This window comes from Larus michahellis, chromosome Z, assembly GCF_964199755.1.
Source record: "Larus michahellis chromosome Z, bLarMic1.1, whole genome shotgun sequence".
Classification (NCBI taxonomy): Eukaryota; Metazoa; Chordata; class Aves; order Charadriiformes; family Laridae; genus Larus; species Larus michahellis.
In genome coordinates this window covers 58,977,936-58,998,971 of record NC_133930.1, presented here as the reverse complement: position 1 = coordinate 58,998,971, position 21,036 = coordinate 58,977,936, and positions in this window count along the sequence as shown.

Here is a 21,036-nt window from a genome sequence, read left to right as displayed (position 1 = left end):
GCTCAGGATGCATTCTTCAACAATAATTAGAAAATCAAACATCATTTTACTGTTATTCTAGTCACTTCAACTGCTGTTTCATAACCCAGACTCAAACACTTCCAAGGAACTAAATATTTTTTATTTTTTAACCTTCACAGTGCAATTGCTGGCCAAGCACATTAATTCCTTGTTGTTAGCTAGACTATATGTGCGTATTCCTCACATCCGTCACAGTCACTTTACTTTCACCTTCTAAGAATAGATCGTGTCATGTTATTCTTGTGACAAAAGTGCATCTATGCAGACTGTATACTGTAGCCCAAAGTAATCCTACAAGTTTTGAGACAATGGAAAATGAGAGGGTTCCATTTTTTATTAATATTTCATGTTTGCTTGACTATGTAGAATGTTGTCTGTGTAACAAAAGCCAGAATTTTCTCCGAGGAAATAACAGAAACTTTCATTCTGTTCTTCTTAACAGTTTCCCACGGCAAGAAAAGAACAGGAAGCTGAAACTGATAGTCTTCTGCAGAACCCCATGTTGTTGCTACCAAAAGACCTTCTCATAGAGGTCCTAACCCTTCCTGCATGGCATCACCTAACCCTGTGGAAATGGTAAGCGCTGGAGAAACTTCACTATAGTAGGTCTTACTGAAAGACCTTTCTAGCTGTAATCCTCACGTAAAGCTCATGTTGGGATTTGTCTTTTCTTTGCAAATCAAGATAGGGGATTGTAGAGTGCCACATTCAGTAGCATCTAGGATAACTGCAAGGTCAATCCTTATGTATGCTGATATAGGGCATGGCATGTCACTACGTGGTAATCCCTTGCAATGCGGGAAGCCTTTGAAGCTGCTCAGAGTGAAATATTCATTGTGCTGTGGGAAAAAAACCACAACACAGACAGAAGGAAAAGATACAGTGTGACAGGATAGACCACAAGAAAGCAAGCAGCTCACAGAAATGACAAAATTTATGGTAACATTATGAAGAAAAATCTGATCTTGTTGAAAAGACCTAAATTTTACCTAAGCCATGATTTTTCCTATTGTATGTAAAACAATGCTTCATAGTGCTATAACAAAGGAAGAGCAAGAGCCAAACCATTTAAATCTCATGGGAAGACCAGAAAACAATCCATTCCTATTGCCTTCTGGAACTGCTCAACTCTATCTTCAAAGCATCGAGGCTGCTCAGTGGACATCCACAGGTGGCCAGAGGTACCAGCTATAATGAACGGCGCATCTACTTTCTCTGCCTGTGAATCCCACTACAATATTAGTTTACAATGATGTTTTAAAGTTTATTATATCCTTGTACCATTATGCTAAGATCTTGGCTTATTTACACTGGCAGTATTAGCTGATGGGTGTGACGGAAAGATAGCAAACAAGGAGCAACTTCTTTTAAATAATGGCAAGAGCCATGTTATAACAGCCAACTCACTGATTCTCAGAAATTGAAACCTCAACCGAAGATTAACATTTCATTTCAGGATATGACTTGTATACAGAAGAATGATTTGTGCACAATCTTTCCTTCCCCTGAGCACTATTCCAGACAAAACTATTTAGAGCAGCTCTTTCAGGAACATCCCTTGGGACACCTTCAAAAGCTGGTAAAATGTAAATGTGGATCACTAGAAATGAGGGTGTGGAAGAGGAAAATTCAGATGTAAGGGGAGCCCACACAGGTATATCAAGGAAGAAATACAAAAGGTTGTGGAGAAAGAATAGGTAGATGCAGACTATTTCTGTTGCAGAATAGACCTCCCCCCTTGCGGGGTGGGAGGGTCAGTTAAGAATTACTTGAACAGCCTGACTGATTCATAATTATATGAATTAGTGAACAGACTGTTTTTTCACAAACTTGTCACTGAACATAATTTCATTAGTTTCCTTCAAGTATATTTAATAATCTACGAACAAGGATTTTGCTTATGTACAGTCATGAATTTAGCCACTAATTTGCTGTGCAATTAATCATACGCTACTGTTTCTGTTTCCTGCCTGTGTGATTGGAGCTTTTCATGAACAGGATCATAGTCTGAACGATCCACTTTTTGGTTTCATGGAATCATAGAAAAACTCAGGTTCTGTGGAAGCCATCTAGAATGATGCCCCATGCATAGAGGCTTCAGTTTGACAGGTTTGCTTAGGGCTTCGTCCAGGTGAGTTCTGTTGTTTTCCACAACCTCTTCACATGCACAAGCATTCTCACAGGGAAGATTTTTACTGCATTTACTTGGAATTTCACTTGCTGCAACCTCTGAATGGTGCCTTTTGTCCTTTCACTGGGCAATTCTGAGAAAAATCGGGCTCCATCTCCCAATTAGAAAGCTGAAGACAGCAATTTTATTTTTAAAACTGCAGAAGAACAAAATGTAAAGCTTAAAAAAAAAAATTACTGTTCCTCAAGTCCTGCAAAACTACTTATCTGAGGGTAATCCAGAGAAATTCTCCCTTCTATTAATGATTGCATCACAGGATACAGTCCGAAGCAGAGCCCCTTCCAGTTCTTTGTATTCTTGATACCACTCAGCATAAGCCAGCAACAGATTTCTCCACTGTGTTGAAGAAGCTCTGAAAGGTAAAAACTCCTACTGTGGATAGTATGCCTCACTGGACAGGAAATGGAAGAATCTTCTGCTCCAATATAGGAATGAGCAAAATGAGTCCCTTCTTCATTGGGAGAGAAAAAGCTAAAGGAACACAGGTGCAAAGCTGTGGGAAAGATGAAAAGTTTGTACTCGTATTTGAGCAGAGACAAGAAAAGTTCCTACAGGCAGGGAAAAAATGACCTTGATAAAGAGAAGTTAGCTCTGTCCAGAGAAGCACTGTACTTGCTGTTTGCAAATAATATAAAGGTTAAAAGGAAATGTGGACGTTGGCAAGCTGAGGGGAAAGAAAGAAAGACTAACAGACTCTCCATTGCTAATACCTGTGGTTTTAAAATCAAAGTGTTAAGCTGCATGGTATGTGGCTTCTCTGCTTTTCAGAAATCTATCAATCACTGGATACTTGCAATTACATATTATTTTTTTATTTAAATTTAAAAAAAATAATCTCTCCCACGCAGTTTTGGAGAAGTTTGAAAACATGCATGTCACAGAGTCAGAAGTAGGCTAAAGAAACTGTAAGGTTTTGGTTTGCTTTTTAACATCTCAGCATCTTTAAATAAAATTCTTCTATTTTAGCTGCTTAAGCCTGACAATACAACAGAACAGATAAGGAATACTAATCTTTCAGGTACATGGGGACGAAATAATGAGCTGGGAGAAGTACACAGATTCTTCCTAGAGAACAAAAAGGGTGGGACAAGGACGGGGTAGGCTTCTCCTCGGCAGGATAAAGAGCAGCCATAGAAAGTCCATGTGGGAAGAAGAGTGATTCCAAACCACAAGCAGTTCCAAACCACCTGGCCAAAGAGAGGTGTTGTTACGTTGTGGTAGTCTAGATGTGAGGGAGGCAAGGTTTGTACAGAGCGGCAACAGCTATTACTAGCCCAAATGACAGGGCTTGAAAAGAGTCAAACCCTTCCACAGAAGAAATGGGGTGTCTGAAGGTGTAAAGTCACCAAGAAAGAAAAAAAGCAGAAACTCTACTAGTTCCTCAGAGGTGTGAGTACAGATGGAAGAAAAGAGAAGACAGGGAAAGATGAAGGTTAAAGTAGGTAAGAAGGATTTGTTGTTTGAAATCATACTAATAATGTGGGAAAAGGCAAACTAAAACATTGATTTGTTTCCCAAAGCCGCAGACTGTTGCGTTTTACCTTATACCCCTGAGCCAGTGTCTGAGCAAGTTTAAAAGTATGCAACGGCTTCCAAGAGATATGCTTCGCTGACAGTGAAACTCCATCCCGAAGCAATTTCATTCACTTCTCGCTTTTGGAAAAGAGCCACCAGTGTGCTCACAACCGTACTCCCCTTGTTTGCAAATTCCACAGCAACAGATGCTTCTCCAGATTACCCGGCAAAGCTGCTGAAATGCAGGCTGGATATCTGAAACATGAAACAGCAGCTAGCAGGTTGGAAAATCTAAAGAAGGTTCCAACTCTTTGGTGCTGAAAAGGCTTTCGTCTCTCTGTTACTGTCTTGAATCAAGCTCTTTTCACCCTCAGGTATTTTGAGCTGTTTTGTAATTTATCTCTAACTTAATGATGAATCAGATTAATCTCTCTTGTTGGAACATCTCCAGGTTACAGAGAGTATAAAATTCCGCTCTGGATATGGATTTTGTGGGTGAGGAGTCTGTCTTCTCCTTAGTTTAACAGAAAGTGGCTCAGGTTCTGATTTTTCCTTCTAGTTGGTCACAATTTGCCAGGGCAGGAAGGGAAGAGAGGAGGAAGAAGGCAGTCTGATGACTAGTGTAAGGCCCATGCCCGCGTCCTGTAGGGCTCCCTTTGCACAGCTCCCTGCTCAGATCCGCAGATACAGGTGTAGCAATACAGCCATCTGCGTACAGATAGGAGAAACCTATGCCATAATACAATGTATTTTCAATCTGTTTTTTTTCACAGATAATCCAGAATCACCAGTGATACCATTAGCACAGATGACAAAATGTGACGGTATAAACAGCTCCAGTATCTTCAGTACAAACAATTAAGGAAAAATGACAAAACTACATGTCCACAGAGAATTATAATAAATCCTTAAATAAGCAGTCTTTTTGAGTGGGAGAGGTGTTCATTAGAGAGAGATATTTCCATGGCAGGCTTCCAAAAATGACTGTGTGGAATGACAGAGTGGCTTACCAACAAGAAAAAGCACTTTAGCAATGCTGCTATTTTATCAAAGATCTATCAGGTTATGGTTGTTTGTTTCAGTAGATAGGACTCTGCAATGGTACCAGCAGGGCCCAACATCTTTCGAGGGAGCTGTAGAAATAAGTTGGAGTGAATTAAATCCCAGCTCAATTACATCAAAGCGTACAAGGAAGTTTACTGGGCTGGAGTGTTCATCTAGGAAGTTCGTTGAGGAAATCACACCAGACACAGGAATGGGAACTAGGCTAAATAATTACTGATTAAAACATTCAAAATGAAAAATTACCTCAAGATCTGAATTAAGCATACCTGGAAGATATGTTTAACTATGCCTTGTTTAACAAAAGCATCTACCTTAACTTCTGGAAAAAGGCATAAGCCAAATCATCCAAACACTTACAAACTAAATAAACTCACTCACATGAGCAACCTGTCAGATTATTTGGTCATAAAGCTAGTTTCCTTATCAACTGGCCTATTTTGAAATCCACTCTTTGCAGGCTTCTATATAAGAACGCAGTCTCCCACTCTCTCTTTGTATACATATGCTAGTATTTACCAAGGACATAAATTTCTTTTGGGTTTTTTTTGTGCCCCGCCCTCCCCCCCACCCCCAATATAACTAATGGACTGTAATTCAACCTTTTTTTTTTTTTTCATTAGTAAAAGGATTGTCACTTGGAGTTGTGTGTTACTGTGGCACCTGTTTACTATATTGATACAGTAATAGTAAAGGTTCACAAAAATTGCATTCTGAGATTTAAATGTTGTAACACTCATGTTGAGACTAAGAGTGTACAAAATCTACTTCAGTGTACAAGAAAAAACATTAAAACATGGATGGGAGCAATCTTAGAACATTATCATGGCTGTGTTTCTTTCTTATATTGGAATACATGTCCTCTTTCCATATTGAGCAGTTAAGAAATAAAACCTGGACCAATAAAAGAAGAATAAATCTGCCATGAAGATCTCCCTAGATGCCCCACTACCACCCAAAAAATTGAAATATCTTTCCCTCCCTTGCAGTTATTGAAACGGTTGTTGCTGTTTTCTTATGATATAGAAAAAGAAAGGACTTAACCAAAAGAAAACACAGGAAGACAGACTGTCAGATAATGTTGTGGCTAGTCCAGAGAAAGGCTGAGCTCCCCATACCTTATTCTCTAACAAATTCCGGGCAACACGTAAGCAGCTTCTCCCCTGGCATCTGTGACCCCCTTTGACATAGTATGTTCATGTCACCACACTGTAGCATTTGGCCTGCTACTAAACAAGTTTAGCTCAGATAAAACAAATGAGCGAAGAAATTGCTTTGTCTGTAATTCGTTTATCTTTTGAACAAAGGGAGGCTAATAGAACTGCAACTGAAGGCAACATTACCTTAATAAAATATTACTTGATTAATGAGTTCCAATTCTTGCAATTATGGTAATAGATGCTTGCATACACTTGCAAAGACAGTGTAGGTAACTGTTGTGCAAGCTTTCTCACAGAATCCTGTCACTTTTTTCCTACCCTAAAGCAATTCCTCAGTACTTAACCACAGTATTTCTTAAGCCATGACAGTCGTAGCAACATATCAGATGGTTTGCAATGAGCATAGACAGAAACTAGACTACGGCTCATTGTTTAAGAGACAAAATCACCCTCATCATTACCCTTACACGTATTTTCTCTGCAAATGGCATATTCTTCTGTTTGTGCATATTGAATTCTGTGGCCCATATTTGCAGATAATATAATCTGTGTCTGCAACCAAAATGAACACAACCAATCTTATATGCTAAGTCTATAAGCAGACCCTAACCTGGTTAGCACTTCAATGAGAAACTCATTAGGAATCTGAGATGCTATGGAAGTGGAAATACTTCATTAAGCCTGTTATTACTAATGAACTGAGAGGAAGTAAAAAAGGACAAACCTTTTCGATGTGTTGCTGATTTGGTATCAATAACACATAGGCATGTTCTCTTCTGTAAGAACATCAAGAGCTACGTGAACTGCATAATCCCTCATTGCTTTGGGGTCCAAATTGCCTAGTAGGCAATCACAGATATTTTGGCCAAGGCACCTATGTTAAATCACAACCACAGGGTCACTGCTTTCCACTCTGAATAGTGCAGCACTCAAACTCCTTCTACCATTTTTTCAGGTTTTCCAGTTTCACCATTAGCTTTTATCCCTGTTTCCTCTTAAAAAGATCACCAAAGCCTCATTTAAGTGTTTAACAAGTGAATTATGAGAGTCTACTTCTTCTTTCCATCTGGATTGCATCAGTAGGGCCAGGTGTTTGTAGGATCTAAAACTTTTTCCTTTTTTTTAAAATTAGGGGCCTGTTTTTTTTCAGTGGGTGTTAGAAGTGAGTTTGCTTTGATAATCTCATCATGCTCTCTTTTCTCTTCTTTGCTATGCAAGTGATTTCAAAAATCTGGTGGAATCTTTTGTGGAATTTTTCTCTGCTGGATAGATTCACTTACAGGTCAGACCTAAAAGGAGCTATTCTTTCTGGTCCTTATAATGAAGTACTTAAAAGCACTTGGTAAATTAAGCAATGACTCCCAGCACGTTTGGCTTAGCTCAACTTAAGGACAGAATGAAATCTATTTCACAAGTGAGTTTTAGTAATTTGTCCCAAATATTTCTATTTAAACTGCCCTTGAACAAAATGGCTGGAACTGATGATTTAAATGTTTTTGTAACTCTATTTCTATCACAAGAGATATTCTAAAATAATACTTATCATTGTATCTTGTTGTTTCGGTTTTGTTTTGTTGCATGTAAGAAAAAGAATATTACCCTTCTTTGAGACCTGATTCTAGGCATACAATAAGGGATGTTGAATAACATACCACGAGGAACTTTACTGTTACAATTCTAAGACACATCTTGAGAAGTAATTGTATGTATTTTTACATTGACAAGTCAATGGAGTGCAAGCACGCTTTTAACACCAAACTTAGAAATACACAGGAGCCCAATATATACTGTGGGTTGGTGTAAATAGGAGCAATTTTTAATGTGTTAGTGGAAGGGGAAAAAGAAGACAGCAAAATATTACTAGCAGAATCAGATGTGCTGAAAAAGGCATGACATAACACTGATGTACTTCTTTACATTTTCTATGCTGGTACACTAAAAGATCACCTAGGAAGAATCACATTATGGTTCCATTTTTCAGAACAAGCATCTTTAAACCTCATGCAACATGGTGCCAAAATACTCCCATAATACTACATGTTTGATATTTCCTACTTTATGTGTGTAAGATGTTCGATGTTGAGTAGTCTTATCATGACAAAAAATGTCTGAATATATATAACTAATAAGCAAAGTGGGTTTGTGTAAGAAAGTAGGACTATATCGATAGCAACAGAGTTTTTATGTTAATAACAAGGTACAATTATATTGATAGGAATTTTAGGAATTTATATTTGATTATGAACCATTAAGTGGGAATTTTATATTGACAGGAAAGTAGGATTATATATTTATAGTAACAGTTGCTAACTAAAGTAGCTACATTAATAATATTTCTGGACTATACAATACATGATAGCCTTTGTGCATCCAAATGCAAGCAATTCACAATATTGCTCAAGATATCAACTTATACTTTGTTCTGTTCTGAGTGGCTGTTTACATCGTTGGTTATTTTACATTATATTTATGAAACAATTACATAATGAGATACAAATCAAAGCCTCTGCAAGTTGTTAATTCTCAGGCAAAAATTATACGCTTCTCAGCTATAACTGCTCAATAGTGAAGAGTGTGAGAACAGACTGAGACCTGATGTGTTACAGCTAAACACAGGGATTCATTTCCAGTGAGGAAAAAAGAATAAAAGGAAACATAGTTGGCAGCTGGGAATGGCAACCATCAGCAGTATTTTCTGTTTTACATACAGCTTCGGTGTTGTTTCATCTTCTAGAGAAGTAACACTGTGATTTCAATAGCCAGAATCACACTGGTCTGGTGTGTACGGCGATCTCAATTCCTCTTCTTCCTTTTCTATGTCTACCTCCTCTTCCATTTGCTCAAAGAACCACTTACAGCTTAGACAAGTTCACCCCGCCTTGGACCAATTATCAGAGGCTCTTCCTCATCTAGAACCAACAGAACAAAGCTGGCCTCTAACTAAGAAATTAGTATAGGGAATAATAGCAACAAAGGATAAAAACAAAATTAGAAATAACTGTAGGCAAAATATAGGGTTTTGAAGAAGTGTATGGAGAGTAATTAAAAGGTAACAGGCTGGGGAAAGGATTTAAAATAGAAGTAGAGTATGTGTGAAATTAAAAATTGCTGCAATAAAAATATGTCCCTTTGATTTAGGCGGAACTGTTTATAGCAGATCTCAGTGTCAGTCAAGTGCCCTGAGGAAGGGGTTAATAAAAGAGATTGTTTGTCTTTATTTCCAGACTTTTCCTGCAGGAAAGTCCTGGATTCAGAGGGCGGGGAAAAACAATGTTCAATCTAGATCTTACTTAGATGAATACAAGAATCACTGCCACTAGGTCCTCATTTAATCAGACACATTGATGAATGACAGACAGCAGTAATTTTTATTTTCATTTTCTCGCTTAAAAAGAAGAACAATAGTTCTATGATTTGTTTTAATAGTATTGTGTCTTTCCCCCAAATACTTTATCAGCTAAGGATCCCATCTTGCAGATATACTTTCAGCACTTGAGTAGTTTCCTCTCTTGACTGCTTCTGAGGGAGATGATAAAATTTGAAAAACAATCTTTAAGCAAACTAGATTGAAAATATTTATGTCTAGGTGGTTTGGGGTTTGTTCCAATTTACAAGTGCATGTACTTTGCACACCTCTGGGACAACTAAAACACCGTCTCCATGTGTCCTCTGACAGCCAAATAATCAAGTTTGGTTTCGGAGCCAAGGTACCAAGCTCTTTTCAGGCACCAGAAGAAAATGGAACCACATTGTCTACTGTCTGGTAAGACACCATGTTGAAAAAATAGCCTCAAAACTACGGTTACCTGCTCTTTGTAATGACAAGAGGCACACACAGCGTGTGTCTTGAAGATAATTTTAAGCTTAGGTCACAAAAATATCTTTGAAGAGCATGTTTACAGAACTGCCAGGAAAGAGGAAAAAAGAAAAAAAAAGATTTACATGAAAACTTAGTATACTCAAACTTTAATTTATTACTATATTATTTAATTTATTACTATATTATTTATATAAAACATTAGTTGTAGATGCCAATCTAACAAACGCTTTGGTTTCACCTTCTTTGCCAATGATAATTTATTTGTAGACTAAGATGCGTCTATATCTTTGCAATATTTTTCACAGATTGAGATGAAATGCAGAAGCTATTTCTGAAAGCGAAAGATTTACAGGCCAGGTTCCCCCTTTTCACATTAAGATTACCATAGCTGCAGCGCAAAGAACTTAGATGTGCTAATATCCCTGTAGAGAAAAAGATTCAGGAAAATACAGATGCTGTAGGGAGGGTTTAGCTACTAACACTTGGCCTTTATCCTGATGAAATGTTCCTACATGATACAAAGTTTGCCAAAAGTTGCCTGCAACACATTGCAAGTTGCAATGGTCTTTAGCATAGAAAGGCACCGTTACTCAGATACTACACCCTATCACAGTAGCTGTAAATACTAATGTTTTTTCTTATATCAAAAATTCTTTCAGCACAGCACAGCACAGAGTCCACATACATGACTAGACTCATGACAATTTTAAAGCTTTAAAAGAAGACCAAATAGTTACCCTACTGTAAAAATAACCTATGCATTTTTTTCTGCACAGTGGAATATACTTCATTTTATTCTGCCATTAATCAGAAATGACTGACTAGCTTTTCCCCCAGTCTGTGTGTTACTGGGTAGTACTTACAAAGTTGAAAAAGAGGTGGAGTCACAATTTCTTTTGCACTTTGTTTCTCAAACTCATGGTGGGAAGTTCTGGGGGTTCAGAGGAAGCCACAGAGCATCAGATAGCATTGCACTGTGCATGCTGTATTTGATCTCACAGTTCTGGTCAGCTCAAGGTCCTGCCAAAGACGATGGCGCAGTTCTCGGTAACCTGGAGCATGAACAAGAGTTGCTTAGGTCTGCCCACAAAATACAACATTCCTAGGCTAACGTTTCCTGCATCTCATGATGCATCCTTACTGAGGCATTAATATACAATAAGCTATTGTGGAAGACAGCTGTACATCAACTACTGTGTGCTGCCTTATAGGCATGCTCCTCATGCACACTAAGTGGATAAAAAGGTATTCCTAGTTCAGATTGCAAGTGCAAAATTGGATTGAGCTGTACTGTTTGCAGAGAGCAGATGCCATGGTGGATGAGCTAACAAAGTGTCATTCACAACACTCCATACAGTCTAAAGCCTGGCAATCTCTCCTCAGATTAAGCAAACATAAAAAATTCGGATAGCGCAGAGCTCTACCCAAGAGTTCTCCTGGGGTCAAAAAGGAAGGATTCCTCAGTCATCCCTTTAACACAGCTGACTGGTTGCTCTGTGCTGCTTTAATATCATAAAACCACTTGAGGTAGTGTCTATAATCAAGCCTTTTGAGATACTTGAGCCTAGATGCATAGAGGATCTGTGCAACCACCAGGAACGCTGCCAAGAGGGTACCTACAGCAGCATCAGACATGCGTAGCCTCCAGCTCTCTCAGGCTGCTGCATCCATATACACCTACACTTAAAAGCAGCATAGGCTGGGAAGAGAGTTGCGCTGCTTTTCACCAGCAGACTTCACTGGCAGTCTTAAGGCTTTCCAATGCCTTCAGGTAAGATTATATTAACTCCTTACTCAAGTGTAAATTATTCCGCAGTTCAAGGAATCATATTGGTGTAGGGAGATCTGTTTATAGCTACCCACACGACTGTGTGGGAACCAAACCCCTTGACTATCTTTATCGTAGTTACACCTATTTCCAAATCAAATCATCCCTGATGAACAACTTTTTTCTATGCTACCTAAAACATGCCTTTCCTCACAACTGAGCTTCATACCCACAGGTGACATATAGGTATGGCTACAATATTGCCCGTAATGAACCACAAAGAGCTGCATTAATGTTAAATTAAAATAAACTTGAAAACATAAAGAGACAGAGAATTAATATCCAGGTATTTTTTTTGCCATACTGGCAGAGAACAAGAAACATTTTATTTCACATAAAAGAGGGCAAAACTGTGTCTTTGGGCTCCTTCTGAAGCTGTTGTACAAGTAAAGAACTGTCTGTTTAACTAATATTAATTGCTAGGCACCTCAAAACATTTCCAGATAAAATTTTATAGGCTTCCGTATTTCCAGACAGTATGACACACTTTATTAACTATACAGTCAGGGCAGGCATAATGCAAGAACAAGATCAAAATCTTCCTCTGTATATTTTAATTAGCAATCAAAACATACACACCAAATTCAAAATTCATATATTCCTTTTTTATCTTCCTTGAGACCAGCCAGAGCAGTGCATTATTCAAGCAGTGACTAATTCATGCATCACATAACGGCTTTGCCTTCCAATCAGTATCCAGCTGTGGTGGGCAGTAATAGCTACAGAAAAAGAAAAATATTTTCAAAATTTATTCTAATGGATGGGGTGGGAAATAGTTTCTCAGTAAGGGTTCCTGAATTGAGGAAAGAACAGGTTACTCTGAACCCATTATGTTGTTTCTTGTATTGCACTGTTGTGCAGAGAACTCTGTGATAATGAACACCCACAGCTTCAGAATTTTCTCTTGCATTACCACATGAACCACAAAATCAAATCCACCTGCTCAATTCATTCTTCAAATGGGAGTCTGCGTGGAAGTTATTTTAAACACGATTCACTTTAATTACAAAGCATAGTGGCATCCAAGTCTTTGAAATTGAGATATATACTATAGTATTAAGTAACAGCAGTACCGAAGATAAAAGAAAAACTTCTGTGAGATTTCTGTTTCTGATATATACCTGGCATGTATTGTTTGACTTCTCTGCTATGTAGAAAATTTTCTGAATCTATTGTTATAAAATTCTTACTTGGAGAAAACAAGACTTTATCACAGGAAGATAAAAGCTAGAAAAGGTGCTGTTGGATAATTTCAGTAGTTTTTTTGTTTGCATAAACAAAAAACAGGATGGAGTTTTTGAAAACAGACTACTAGCAACAGTTTTATTTTTAACACATAATGGGTTAACTTTCCACACTCCCAAATGACTCTCTAGTTTACAGTGTGATGTTATAATCTACTCCACGTGAAGGAATTTATTGTTACACCCGAGCATGACAGGGAGCTAGAAATACATATGTGCTGATGCACCATACATCACCATCTTCTGCACTTCTTCACTGCTTTGGGGAGGAAATAAATGCTTACGCTCCCTTGAAGAGTTATGCCACCTCTCACATTGTGAGGAAGAATTCTGCTCTCTTCTACTCACTTATGTGTCCCTTCAATAAAAGCAGAGGCTCTAGATCATCTTCTGCCCCTTCCCATGGTAACTAGTCGCAATTCCAGTCCTATTGTAGTAAATGCTAAGAAGTCAGTTAAGCCTCATTTAACACACAAAGCTGGTGTTGAAGCTTTTAGAGGACTTATAAATGAATGGAAATAAGAAGGCTACAAGAAGTTACATAAAGAAAACAAAGAAAACTGAGTTCTGATAATACCAAAAGAGGCAATACGCAAAGTGGGAGACACATTTTTTTGAAATACAAGATATTGGAGCAGTAATAATTTTTTTATTTACTCATGAAGGCAAGACAAATTATCCCTTCTTCAGTACACAATATTGCTGAACAAGTCCTAAAGGCAGCTTTACAATTCTTAATGAGGCATACAGATTAGGAGAGAGTCAAAAATATCAATAATGGTATCTTGTGGGACTGACAGGATTTACTTTAATGAAGCATTGAAAACTAGATGCCGATGGGATAGCTGGCTACTGACAGTCATGGTAGAGTGTATTTTAAGCCTATAATTGAAAGCACTTAGAGGAGTGAAAAGATTTGGCTAGAACATGAAAGTTAACAGATATACTATGAAGAGGATGACAATGAGCAAACAGAAAAAAGTTGAGACAAAAAATCACAAACCCATTCTTAATAGGTTTTCTGTTTGACTCTTAAATAGGGGGAAGTGGCAGAAGCTGCATTACTTAAATCACTGTAATAAAGCACTCAGACTATAATATGGGGGCTCGCAATTAAAGAAAGAGGGTGCAGGAACACAATTTTTTATCAGTAGCAACTTCCAGGCTCCTTACCTTAAAAGCAGTCATTGAAAAATATGCCTTTTTGAAAGATTTGAAAAATTTAATAGGAAAGAGGTAGAAGAGAATTCTATATGGCGGTGAAAGTCTTATCACTTTTAGGAAAAAAATTAAGTGCTTGTAAGATTAAGAGGAAAAAATCTTTACAACTTTGCTGATTTTTCTTTTTGCCTCCAGGAGCATCTCAGTTTAAATAAGAGATTGAGAAATGGCAAATGGGTCTGAAGGCCTGACGCATCCAAAATAGTTCTACTAATATGGAGAGAGGAATAAAGTTGGAATCACATGACCTTTAATCCCTTCAGAACTCTCTTCTTTCACTTCTCACCAGTTTAATAGTTAAATCTTTATAGTTAAATCCACCGCCCACTTAATGTCTGTTTCGTGAAGATTTTAAACTTCTAGTGTTATGTTAGCTGTTATTTTGTCTTCAATCAGGATCTACATCAGGAACTACATAAATATAGACAAAGTTATGTCAATTGACCTAAAAGGAGGTTCTTCCCCCAAAATGTGTATGTTCTTTCTTGTATGTTTGTGAAGTGCCAGTACCATGCCTGGAACTACTCAGTACTGCTAGAACTGGTATAATGGAAGAAAAATGTAAAATACTGATGTGAATTGTTTCTTTCCAAATGAGGTGACACAAACTCTTACCCATCACAAATCACTAAGGTCCCACGGAAGGAAATATTGCATTATCAGCTATGCAATTAATATCAGTATATGGGGTTTTTAAACAAAATTTACAAGTAGCTCTGTGTTTCTTACAGCTAGTATCCCAGATAAGCCTACCTATCTGTAGGTAGTTTATAATAGGGTGGTTTTTCCTGTTCACACATTTTTGTACTTTATAAATTTAATCCTAAATTTAAATACAAACTGCATTGCATTTTTTTTCTTCCAATATCTTACACCTGGCTCACATTTGTTGTGATGTTTGTTTATACAAAAGTTAACTCTGGGATCCATACCAGGTGATCTGGTTTAATGTCTATTATAAACGGAGCAATGCTTATGCTAGCAAGGAGACCACAGAGGTGAAAGCATTGAAGGAAGAAATAGTATGTTGGTCCAGTGGTGTTAAATATGTGGAGATGACAGAATTTCTCACGGGAGTTTTTGCTGTCTCATCTTCTTCTCCCTATTTTTTTCCCCCCTCATTTTCTTTCCTGATCTAATAAAGAACAGAAATGCAGATGTTGCTCATGTTTTATTTTTAGTCTCAGAATGTTTTGGGTTGGATATTTCTTAAAAAAGGGATGGAAGAGTGGATTATATGAAGAGCTCTTAATACAACTGTACAGGAGACTTTGCAGGCACATTTAACTGTACAGCTCTAAAATTTACTATGTATTCGTTAAAAACATCATGAATCCATGTGATGTGTGGGTGGTCTTCAGCTGGTCACTAGGAGCAAATACTTTTCTTTTTCAACCATCAAAGAGTTCTCTGCGTAGTACTATTGGGAAGAAACCTCTATGACCTTGCTTTCAAACAGTGAACAGTCTTTATAGAGCAGATTGAGAGTGAGTGAAGGCATACGTAAATAAATGCTTCACCAGGAGGAAAATTTGTAAATGAAATTAAGATAAATTAACCCAAACAGCAAAAAAACCTGAGTGAGCTCAGGGGGTTAACAGCATCATACTTCCTAGGTAAAGCCTACAGAACACTCCTAATTAAATCTATACATCTGTAATATGAGCATGTGCGTGTGGCATATATTGCTTTTTTAAAATTACAAAGATTAATCATTGACCTGACAATGCACAGGAGTAGGCTCAATTTCCAACAGTCTGAACTCAGCTCAGTACCTCAAAACACTTGGCAGGCTTCTCTGTTTTGTTTGTCAGCAGCTGGCCAAACACAGAAATGAACTTCACTGGTCCCAAACCCCTTCAGCACTAAAAATACTACAGAAACAACAAATAAAGAGCATTATACAATAGCTGCCCCCACTGCACACACACAACACGCTCAGGACCTGCAGTGGAACTCTTATATTCCACTCGGAAATGTTCTCTGAGACATGCTGAGTTGCTCTCTAGCCAGCCCAATTAAATCAGTTCTTGAACTGGTCCCAGCTTGAAATCATGCTTACTTCTCTGCCACACTTCCCTGCTCCTCTTGCCTAATGGCAAAGATGATGCATTTTGCCCTCCTTTCACATTTCCCATGTCTTTGAGATACACTGGCGGATTGCGCTGCTTAAATTTTGTGTCTCTTAATGTATGCAAATCTGAATGTTTTAGCCTACAGCCTATCTTCCAGGTATTCGGAAAAGGCTTAGACTTTTCTCATTTAAGAAAGCAGTGACATAACTGAGCAGTCATATCAGTTTAACTATTATGGGTCATGTTTAAGTTCCATTTCATGATTCTTTGGTCCTCAAAAAACATCCAGAGCAATACTTCTGCCATGAAAGGGCAAAACTATTATGGCATTAGAGTCAGGTTGTAATGGTGGCCCCATCTTGTAAATATTTTACCCATCCGGACGTGGTATCTCCATGCATACTGCACACACCTCTGTGGTAATCTCCTATAATCCATGAAGCAGTAGAGCGTGGAGATGTCAAGGATGTGATCAGTTGGTTCCCATACAATGAAGACCCATATGACTTCAATCCAGCATTGAAAGGATACTGCAGCCCAGGCCAGCTGTATTCCCTACATACAGCAGCTCTCAATATCCTAATCTACTTTCACTTGGACTTCAAGGGTTTGGGATCCCATCCTGAAGAACTCCCTCACCAAAGTCCCTTAGCTTCCTAACAGACTCAACAGACATTTTCATTGCAAAAAATAACAGAGAATCAGTAGTAGAGATCACAGATCAACACAACTACAGCTTGAACCCTTTCAACAGTATTCTAATTGTAGAGGTGAGGAGGCCTGAAAACACAATGCAGCTGATCTCTGAGTTTTTTAATGTGACAGACTTCATATCCAGACAAGTTTGCAAAAGTAACCGTTGTCATTTGTGTACAGGACTTAGACAACATCAAGCTGTCTTGTGCTATCAGTCTCCCTTCCTTTTCCCACATTCAATGGTGAATATTTCAGAGATGCCTATGACAAAACATATCCACCACATACTAGTTTGGGGAGTTGGTGGAATATCCTGCATCCTTTCTTACTCCTGTTTCTTATAGAAATACTGTTTGTATCCCTTTCCAAACCCTTTCTAAAATTTGCTGCATCTTTTGACCAGCTGTTGTGAGAGATGTACAAGGGATGTTTCCATTTCTAAAGAACAAAACCAATAGGGTAGCACAAGCAACAGTTGGATACTGACATTTCTTTTATTCCCACCCCTGTCTAACTAACTGCTCCTGTTCATCAGGTTCATTTATTAGGCCCCCATGCACGGTCACCAGCAGCAGCAAACAGGTATGTTTGTTCTCAGAATAACAGTCACCACATTCCCCCTTGGAAGAAGTTCTTCCTTTTCTGGCTAAACCCGGGCTCCACTGCATCAGATGCCGAACGACCTCCGCTACCTTTTAATGTCCAAGGACGTTTTCAGAACCTTAACATTCAAAGGGCCTCATCCTTCTCCTCGAGACAGGTTCTGTTTCTTAAAGGTCTGTAAAAATACATGTTCAGTCATTTTTATTCCTTTTTGCACAAAACCTCGAGTCACTGGTAGTGTAGCACCCAAAAGAACTACAAGCCAGGCATAAAGTTTACTGGCTCCTTTGATACCAACCACAACACTGTGTTGTTAAAAACATTTCTATTCCCCCTGTAAAAATGAGCATCAGGCTTTATAATCATAATTCCCAGTAATGCAAGAGAACATAAAGCCCCGTTCTTCTGTGAAGAGTTTTTTTAAGTTTTCTTTGCTCTCTCTCCATTCCTAGACTGACAAGCCTGGTGCAACTATGCAGCAGCTGTTCTGCAGGCAGGGTAGAAGGCACAGTTAGCTTTGTAAGTCAAAGTTTAGCATATCAGATAAGGTGTTTGTGTTTGTAAAATCCCTCCAAAGGCAATGTTAGTCTAAACCTTATTTGTTTGGCTATTAGGTTCTGTGGCAAAGTAATTTACAATGTGTTTCTGGTTTATTTTGATGGAAATGGCTGCCACCTCCCCAGAACACTCCTGTTCAGTAAGAAGTAACTTCAGTGAAGTGGCTTTGTAATATAGCTGTATCTGAGAAGTTTCCTTTATAACTTAACAGTCTTTTTACATATATATCGGTGCAGATAATTTGAAGGAAATACATTTTCAGATATGGGAGAAATGCATTTTTTTTCAGTTTTAATTCATTAGTTTTTACTGAATATGTAGTTCAAAATGCCGTTAACTGTTTCCACAGCAGATTAATATTTTAACTTCAGCAGCCATTACCTCTAGTACTACAGCTCTGAAGACAAGCACATGTGAGCACCACTGATAGTCTTTGCACTTATTTAATACTAGCAAAAATATACCAGTTTATAAGAGTAAATCACACACCTCTTACACAAGGTGTTTCAGTATTTTCTTTGTTCAAAAGGCAAGAAATAAGTACCAAGTGAAACACCTAACTAATGGAATTTCTTCTAACAGAGATGTATATTGCCAATAGACTATAGATTACATTTCAGTATAAATATATACATAACACAATATTCCATGGCTTCTATATCTGACTTACTTTTTTAAATTTCTGAGATTTTACATATCCAAACTTCTAGCCTTGCACAGGAAGTGGCATTTGTGAGACAAAACAACAGAAATCTTGTACTGCTCAGTATACTTCGGTGTGATACATGTGAGCGTATCCTTTGCATAGGGTATGCTCTGCAACAGAGTTTCTGGCTACTTGGTCCCTTCATTTAATTTATGAGTGCTGACAAGGGAAAGTGGCCAAATGAACAGTATTCCTTAACTATTTCTGTATTCTATAACTGTCTTTCCAAAAAGATTTTCCGCTTTCCTTGGGACATGCTTGAGGCTATTTTAATCTCTGCAGGAAGCTCAAGTGGATTTAGCTATACTCAAAATTTTGCAGGCATAGAGCTACTATCGCTGTGTCACTGCTTTCTCTCCTCTCAGAGATTACTCTGCCAATGGAACTATCTGAATATTGACAAAATTAAGATCTCTTTTACTGAGGATTTCTCATGTGCCAATCACGGTAAAATCTCAACATCAGAGATTAATCTCAAGGGCCACTATACAGCATATTAACAAACTGAGTCTTTGTGGTGTGTCAGTCAGTGTATGTTACACAAACTAGATTTACATGGCTAATCTACAGAGTACTTTAATAATTTTTTTTTTTTACCCTCTACAGTGCAAAAATATGCTTAACACTCAAGACTGATGTGATTTTATCACTATAAGGGACATGTACATTTGGCTGTTCCATTCTTCTCCAAAGAGAGCACCTCTGCACAGTTAGCCACACAGAACGTTCCACACTCTCTACCCCAAACCACGTTTCCCTTTCTGAGGGTCCATCTGAACTGATGGATTCTTACCAATAGTGTAGCCATCCTGCAATCTCTGGAAACTATTTCTCGTCCCAGACATTTTTCCAGGGGTAACATTCCACCTTTGTAAACAGGAGGCTGTCATTGCCATAATCAGAAGCAATCTGTCAACTGTAAAGTAACTGGAGCCAATGTGAAACAGGTGGATTTTCTTTCTCGGTGTCAGATTCTGTTGTCACTGTAACTCAACCTCTAAACTGACGGACTTGCACCAGTGCAGCTCCACCAGGAATGCTGCACTCATTAGAAAGTCAGACTCACATAAAATAAGCTTGGACTTTTTTCAGCTGCTGACAGATATCTGAAAACTGTGATTCCAACCGCCCACTTAAAAACACACACATTTTAACATTGAAATTAATCTCCAAGAGTTTTAGAACTTTTAAATAATGTAAATAATGGCACACACACAAAAGAAAGCCTTACCAAGTTGACTGCCATGCTTTCATGAAATACTTTACCCTTATTACTATATCACTGAGAGTAGCCAGGTACAAATGTAATTAAAAACTCCAGAAATCATGACATACTTAGATCTAAGATTTCAGTTTTCTTTTTAGTATCGCATGCATTTAATGTATGACTATCTACCCATGAAAATTGCATTCAATTTTATAAGCCGTTGACAATTATACTAAAAGAGTCATGTGCGCAGACTCAAATCACCAGTAATTCAAATAACTGTAAGTATGGATTTCTAGGATATTTCTTGGATATCGCTGTCATATGTAACTATGAAAGCTGCCTGCCTTTCACGTCTTTTAGCTATCCGGTGACGCACAGCTGATGTAAGTGGTTATTGCACTTTCAATAAAATATTTTACTGAAACATCTATCTATAAATGGTTTGGGTCACCTTTTTAAACAACCTAATACATTTGGTTTCACATAGGCAGAAACAGACAATTGTTTATACAATGACAGCTGTTGTACGCCCAAGATGAATACAGTTGTCAATGTGAGAGGCATTTTTGCAAACCTTAGGACAGAATTCTTATACAGTGTGTGCTTTGAATTCTGTCACTGATATGCTCATTGATGTTAAATAAATCATGTTAGATTAATTTTAAAACATTGTTAAAGGATACAAATTGGAGTAGGAGACTACATCCAAAGTATTTGCTTCCCAAGTTCATGGCAGATGAATACACATATTGTTTTCTGTCCTGTATGGAAATCCCACTGTAAATGCCTAAATGCCTTATGCATCCCACACTGTTTCCTTCTCCATTTACATAATTTGTTCCTTGTTTCTGCAACACCAAGATAACGAGTGATACGCTTCTTTGAAAAGCACACTGAGATTCTATATTTACTACTACTTACTATATTTACGTGTCTGCCAGAAAATAATACAATTAGGAACTACTATGAAATTCAAATATATATTTTTCGTTCACTGGACAAATAAGAAATATACAGTTTTCAAGCACATCATCATGAACAACTCGATCAAAATCTAGGGGTAAAAACTGCTATGTGGAGCTGATTACAATATTAGCCTTCTAAAAATAAGATGTTCCTAAGTACC